Source organism: Curcuma longa, chromosome 9 (assembly GCF_044706935.1).
Source record: "Curcuma longa cultivar G26 ecotype Majalengka, Jawa Barat chromosome 9, ITB_CL_G26_1.1, whole genome shotgun sequence".
Classification (NCBI taxonomy): Eukaryota; Viridiplantae; Streptophyta; class Magnoliopsida; order Zingiberales; family Zingiberaceae; genus Curcuma; species Curcuma longa.
In genome coordinates, this window is record NC_133869.1 from 2310998 (window position 1) to 2318562 (window position 7565).

Genomic DNA, 7565 nt, shown 5'->3' on the forward strand with positions numbered 1-7565 from the left:
CCTTGAAATGCTTTATCCGAAGTTTTGTAACTGGACCTTCTGGAAGTGACAAATGATCATTTGTTTGATGTGCATTACATCAGCTCCTTGATGTGCATTACGATCAGCTCCTTGATGTGCATCATTAGATACTCGATGACAAGAACCCCACAATAGTTGTGAAGAAACTCGAGAGCAATCGATGGGTAGAACCCCAAGAACTAGAAGAAAAGAGTTTGAACATTGACTCGTAACAAAGAGATGGAACAAACCAAAGACTACAGACAAAAGAAAATGCCACACCACAAGGGTGATAAGTTTCAGAGATTTAAACAGCACGAGACAAACTCGATAAGTTCAGAAGCTCTTTCAAGAACTAAGAGATCACACAAACAAGAGCTTCACCCAAAATTGACATTTCCATAAACATACTCCCTCCCTTATATAGTGGGAAGAAGTAATTAAGATTACAAAGCATTCACACTAGCCATTAAAAATAATTCATGCATGCAAGCAATTAAAAGTACAAATACATGCATGCAATTAAATAGCTTAGCAACTCAAATCAAACTAGTCGTCTTAATCATTGAATGAGTAAGCAACTTAAATCAAACAAGTCCTCATATTCATTTATTGTAAGAATGAGTACTCATTCTATTATGCAAGTTAATGTATCAATGGATAAGCCCAATCACATTGATGCACACACGATTGATACTTTGATTTTTCTGGATCTCTTCTTTTTCTTAATCAGGAAAATGCCCTTCTATTAGTCCGTTTAGTGCTTCCTTGAAATGCTTTTCCTGAAGTCTTGTAACTGGACCTTCTGATAGTGACAAATGATCATTTGTTTGATGTGCATCACGATTAGCTCCTTGATGTGCATCATTATATACCTGATGACACGAACCCCATGAACAATTGTGATGGAACCCGAGAACAATCGATGGATACAACCCCAAGAACTAGAAGACAAGAGTTTAAGCCTTGACCCGTAACAAAGAGATGGAATGAACTAAAGACTACGGATAAAAGAAAATGTCACACCGCAAAGGTGATAAATTTCAGAAGTTTGAATGCCACAAGACAAACTCGATATGTTCAGAAGTTCTTTCAAGAACTAAAGATCACACAAACAATACTCCCTCTCTTATATAATGGGAAGAAGTAATTAAGATTACAAAGCATTCACACTAGTCATCAAGAGTAATATATACATGCAAGCAATTAAAAGTACAAATACATGCATGCAATTAAATAGTTTAGCAACTCAAATCAAACTAATCCTCTTACTCATTGAATGAAGAAGCAACTCAAATTAAACTAGTCCTCTTACTCATTGAATGAGTAAACAACTTAAATCAAAGAAGTCTTCATACTCATTTATTATAAGAATGAGTACTCATTCTATCATGCAAGTTCATGTATCAATGGATAAGCCCAATCACATTGATGCACCCTTGATTGATACTTTGATTTATCTGGATCTCTTCTTTTTTAGCAAAATGCCCTTCTATTAGTCCGTTTAATGCTTCCTTGAAACATTTTGCCCGAAGTCTTATAACTGAATCTTCTGGAAGTGACAAATGATCATTTTTTTGATGTGCATCATGATCAACTCCTTGATGTGCATCATCGTCAGTGGCTATGCTTAAGTCCATTCGAATACTCCTAGCCATAGCGGCTCATTATGATTATGTGATATAATAGATGTATATGAAAACAGTATTCCTTTATGAAAATCTATCTGAGGATGTGTAGATGATCAACCCGAAGGTTTCACATCTGTTGATAAAAATAAAGTATACAAGTTTCAACTGTCCATTTATGGACTAAAACAAGCATCAAGGAGTTGAAATATTCATTTTGATGAGGTAATCAAAGAGTTTGATTTCTTACAAAATCTAGATGAACCTTGCATGTACATGAATGTTGGTGGGAGTGCGATCATATATCTAATATTATATGTTGACGACATATTACATATAAGAAGCAATATGACAGTTCTACACTCTACCAAAGGTTGGTTGTCAAAAACATTCAACATTAAAAACATGGGAGATGCAACCTACATCTTTGGGATTAAGATCTATAAAGATAGATTAAAAAGGTTGCTTGATCTTTGCAGTCTACATACATTGATAAAGTGCTAAAGTGGTTTAGCATGGAAGAATCCAAGAAAGGTTTTATTCCCATGAGGCATGGGATTCACCTTTCAAAGTCTATGTGTCCGCGCACACAAGATGAGAGGATTCACATGAGCAAGATATCATATGCATCAACTATAGGATCAATCATGTACGCTATGTTATGTACAAAGCCCGATGTATCATACGCTCTGAGTGTCACGAGCAGATACCAGTTGGATCCAGGCACGGATCATTGGGTGGCTGTCAAGGTAATCCTTAAGTACTTGAGAAAAACTAAGGATTCATTCTTGGTATATGGAGAGGGGTGATATGATTATACGTGGGTATACTGATGCTAGTTTCCAAATGGACAAGGATGATTCCAAGTCACAGTCTGGATACGTATTCACCCTAAATGGAGGTGCAATAAGTTGGAAGAGTTCTAAGCAAGAAATCGTTGTTGATTCTACCACTGAGGCAGAATACATTGCTGCTTTGGAAGCAGCAAAGGAAGCGGTTTGGATCAAGAAGTTCATCACTGAACTTGATGTGGTTCCGAGCATTATTGAAGCAATACCAGTTTACTGCGACAACAATGGTGCCATTGCTCAGGCGAAGGAACCTAGGTCTCATCAATGATCCAAACATGTGCTCCACCATTATCACTTGATCAGGGAGATCATTGATAGGAAAGAAATATAAATTAAGAAAATTTCCACTGAAAGGAATCTAGCAGATCCCTTAACGAAGCCTCTACCTCAAAGTAAGTTTGAGAGTCATGTAGAGTCCTATGGTATTGGATACCATAGCGATTGACATTAGGCCAAGTGAGAGTATGTTATATTTGAGAGGTGTCCTAAGGCAATCACCTTAGATATTGTATTATTTATTAGATAAATAAAATCACTATTTGAGTATACATTCTCTATGTATTTGATTTGATCTTAAACTCAATTACTGATGTCCACAATACAATGCATAGCATGAGAGAAATTATGATTGGATCATAATTAGTGGGTATCTCTACATGTGTAATTATGTACGTATTGAAATATTTCCTAGTCGATGAATTGATGAGATTGGACATCATCAATTCTGTGAGACTAGCATATGTTAGACTCCTTGATTTTACCAAGCAGTCGATCCTCACTGGCTGGAAATATTGGGATGTTGAGAGTTAACATATGGATGTTGGTTAAGGGTAACTAGTTCATTGGAAGTGACCTGCCATGAGATTTCATGTGGTTCTATGAATGTCTATGAAGATCTCATTGCAGCTCGAGTGTAAGTTTCCTTCGACTTGAGGTATTCAAGTCATCTTGGTCATGGAGACTTATACTTTGACATCTTAAGCAAGCGTCTCTATGGAGGTGTGGACCCAGGATGATTGGGTATAAGTCGAAGTGCCCGAAGGTGTTTGAGTAGCCAACAGAGGATTCACCACTCCTTTAATTAGGAGACGTATACCCTATGACCACTTGTCAGGATTGTTACTCGTAAGTCTTTGGCCAAAGCAATAACACGTCAAGAGGATGGTCCTCTTGGATAGTTATTTTGAGTAACTTGAATCCGCAGGATAAAGAAACTACAGCTTGGGCTAGGTGTGACGTAGTCAGCCTAGTGGGGACTGACACATAGACCATGTCCTGAACTAAGCGGGTATAAGATGGTGAAAGGAACAGAGGCACGATCAACTATAGCTGCTGAAGGGTTCAGAAGTGGTTCTGGAATCAACTATGATTTTTTGATTAATTGGGGGTCATGATGTACTACTAGGTGTCACTCATGATCGATCCATAATTAATGGTTAATTATGGATGACCAACATAAATCGAGAAACCTATAAGGTCACATGCACTATGAGTTTCTCCAAGAGACATAAAATGAGTTTGAGAATTAGATTCTCAGATCGAGAGAGATTGAGTCTAGTTGGACTAGACGAAGGGCAAATATGAAAGATATTTTATCAAAAGGAAGCGCAGATGGGCCACATCTTTTGAAGATAAAGTGGGCCCTCTTTGGTTTAATTATAAACTAAATTGGTTTGGTTTTAATTAAAGGTGGTTTGGTTTTGAACCAATGCGGTTTGGTTGTGAACCAAACTTAAGTTTAGCGGTTTGGAGTTTGGGTTAATGGATGTGGATTTTTGGTTAACAAACCAAACCCGTTAGAGATCTATAAATATAACTCTTATGAAGAGTTATTTTGGTTTAACAGATTTTATTAATGGTTTTTTTGAACCAAAACTAAAAAAAATTTTTTTTGTTAATATTTCTTAATTATTAAACACCTATAAATATATCTCTTATGAAGAGTTATTAACAGGGATTAAAAACCTAATTGTTAGATTTTAAAAATCCAACACAAACTCCTCCTCTTCCTCTCTTGCTGCCGCCCACAACAGTCCCCTTCTTGTTGCCGCCGCCCATTGTTAGGGTGGTTCTTGTTGCTGCCGGCCATAGGGCCTCTTCCAAAGCTCACCATCGGCTTCTAATCCTCCAAGGATCAGTACCTCCCAAGGGTCGGCCATTCCAGAGCCAAAGGAAGTTGCAAACCGGCGGTGGAAGCAAGGAACACAAGGAGAAGCAACGGTTGTTTCTCCACCGAAAGGTATCGCTTCTTCCTTTCGATTTGGTTTTTGTTTCAGGGCAATTGTTGCCACTGGAACATCCACACCATATTGGTTCACTGCCCCTTCTTGACAGTGAACCATACGACCTTCGAACGGAGGTGTGATCCCCTCTGTTCAATCTGATTCGTATCATCGGGTTGCTTTGAGCCGTCGGATATGGAATCAGACCGTAGGTCCTCTCTCGGATCACTTGTCTCCTCCCTTTGACTAGTATCAAAGCGGAGACATGACACGTGACTTAGAGAAGTCATCTCGAGGAGATCTCAGCACGTGGATACGAGTAGAGGCAACCTTGCTCAAGGTTACTAGTTGATGTCATTTTCACTTTGCGTCATTCAAAAGGTATAAAATTGTTTATGTCTTATTTATGATTATGTTTGCATGTGTGTGTTTCCTTGGATGAGTTTTTACATAATTAGTGATAAATTTATTTATTACGCTTCCGTTGCCATGATTTATGAAAATAAAATTTTAAATTACGCATGTAGAAATATCCACATCTTGATCTATGTCATTAATGACATTGGTATTGTGATTATTGTTAGGGCTTATTACAAACATATATAGTAGCTATGACCTCTTTAGTCCTATACCAATGAAGTTAATGGACCAGATTATTTATAGGGGTATTTTGTACCCATAGAGTTTGATATCAACTGAAGTTATAATCGTATATCATATACACATCACATGTAGCCCAAGTGGGAGATTGTTGGATTTAATCTCTTAAAAGTGGGCTTAATTGTAATTTGTATATACGGATACGAACCGAATCCATTTAAGTGATCTAAATAAGGTTTTTAAGGTTTTCAGATTATTCAATGTGGATTAAATATGTAGAATCTGTTAGTCCGTTCTGTTATTATTGGATATGAATTAAATATATGGAATAGGTCAATTTATTCCGTTATTATTTATGGACTGATAACGGATTGGATTTCTATATATAGGGTTTGGTCCCTGAGGGTTTAGAATAATTGACATCCTACCTTCGTTTCCCATTGACAAAGGTGTTACAGCGCCATCATCCTAATTCCCTTGGAAGATCACCCTCTTGCTTCCGCTTCATCTTCTTCCACAGGGATCGAGCAGTTGACGTTGGACAAAGACAATGACTCTTCAATCAGGTTCTTTGTCGTTATCTTCATAATTAATATACTAAATCATATTTTGTTGAAACTAGACCCTTGTTTATTTGTATTTCCAATTATTCAAGTTCTTATTCAGTTTATAGAACTTATACAGTTTAGGATTTATAAATTCAATACTTCATTTTTGTTTGTCATTGTGATTTGTGACGCAGACAGAATTCTTTCAATCGATTGTTATTATTCTGACCAAGTACCATGGATGGTCAAGCCATCAGTCAATGAACAGTCCAACGTGTGCGACTTTCTGGAAGAACCGATTGAAGAAGATGACGGGAACCTAAAATGCATTTCAAAAAGAGGTTAGACTGGTATCGAAGAGCTCCGACAAGCTACTCCGACGCTCAAGTTAGGATTCTTACTAAGAAGATTAATAGAGAAGAGTTCAGAGAGAGAACTTGGAATAAGACTTCGTGTTAGGGTTTTTATAATCATCCCAAAAGCTTCTCCACGTCAGGCGAGATGACACCATTATGGAAACCTATCAGGGGACTAGATCTGACAACCATTTTCTTTTGACCTTGTATGCAGAAGGAAGGGGTATCTGAGAGGACCAGGTCTGATAATCTTGTAACCACGTGCTTATTCTTAGGCCGCTGCATGCCTGCAAAAATATTCATGTTCCCCCTTAGTGGGACCCTAGAGGACGTCACAACATACGTAAAAAGTGGGGCCCAGGACTAAGATGGTTGAGAGGGCTTAGCCGAGATGAGACTTCGGACCAAGACAACCGAGATGGCATGGCCAAGATGAGACTCGAGAAGGAGACGACCATGACGGCGTGGTCGAGATGAAACTCGGGGCCGAGACGAACATGATCGAGATTAGACTCGATATCAAGATGGCTGAGATGGCATGGCCGAGATAAGAATCAGGACTGAGATGGCTGAGACGACATGGCCAAAGATGGGACTCGGGATCGAGATGGCCGAGACAGCGTAACCGAGATGAGACTCGGGACTGAGATGGCTGAGACGGCGCTGAGGCTGAGATAGTTATGGGGTTCTGCCCAAGCTTCACTTGGGTGGGGTTCCTGAACTTTGTTCTTGAATTCCCTGAGACAGCTCCGGCCCAATAAGCTTAGCCGTCAGTGGCCGGGCCCGCGAAGCAGGTAACCGGCAGCCGAGAGTACTATAAGAAGGGCGTCGAATTCAAGCGACTTATTATTATATTAGGGGTGTTGACGAAAGTAGGGTCAAAGATCACCAGATGCGCAATGCGTGACAAATGCAACTTGAAATTAGAAGAAACTCAAAAGAGAAAAAATGCGTCGCGCTGCTTCCTTTCCCGAGTTAGGGTATCATCCCTAAAATACTCAGGGTCAGTCGGGGAGGGTATCCTTTAGGCCATTATTGAGTTTTGGGCTCGACTGATAAAGGGAGTCAAAACAGATAGTATATAGTGAAGGATAGTCAAAACAGATAGTATATAGTGAAGGATAGGGAGAGGGGACCCGTTTAAAGGTAGAGGCTTATAGGGAGAGAGTAGAGTGAATGAAGGATAGGGAGAGGTACTGTTTAAAGGTAGAGGCTTATAGGGAGAGAGTAGAGTGAATCTTTCGTAGGAAATTCCCATAGAACTTATAAGGAGGGCACGACTCTTGCCTGCTTGAGGGCAGAAGGGTTAGAAATGACTGAACTCCTACCCTTTGAAGGGTAATGAATTCAGCTATCGTAA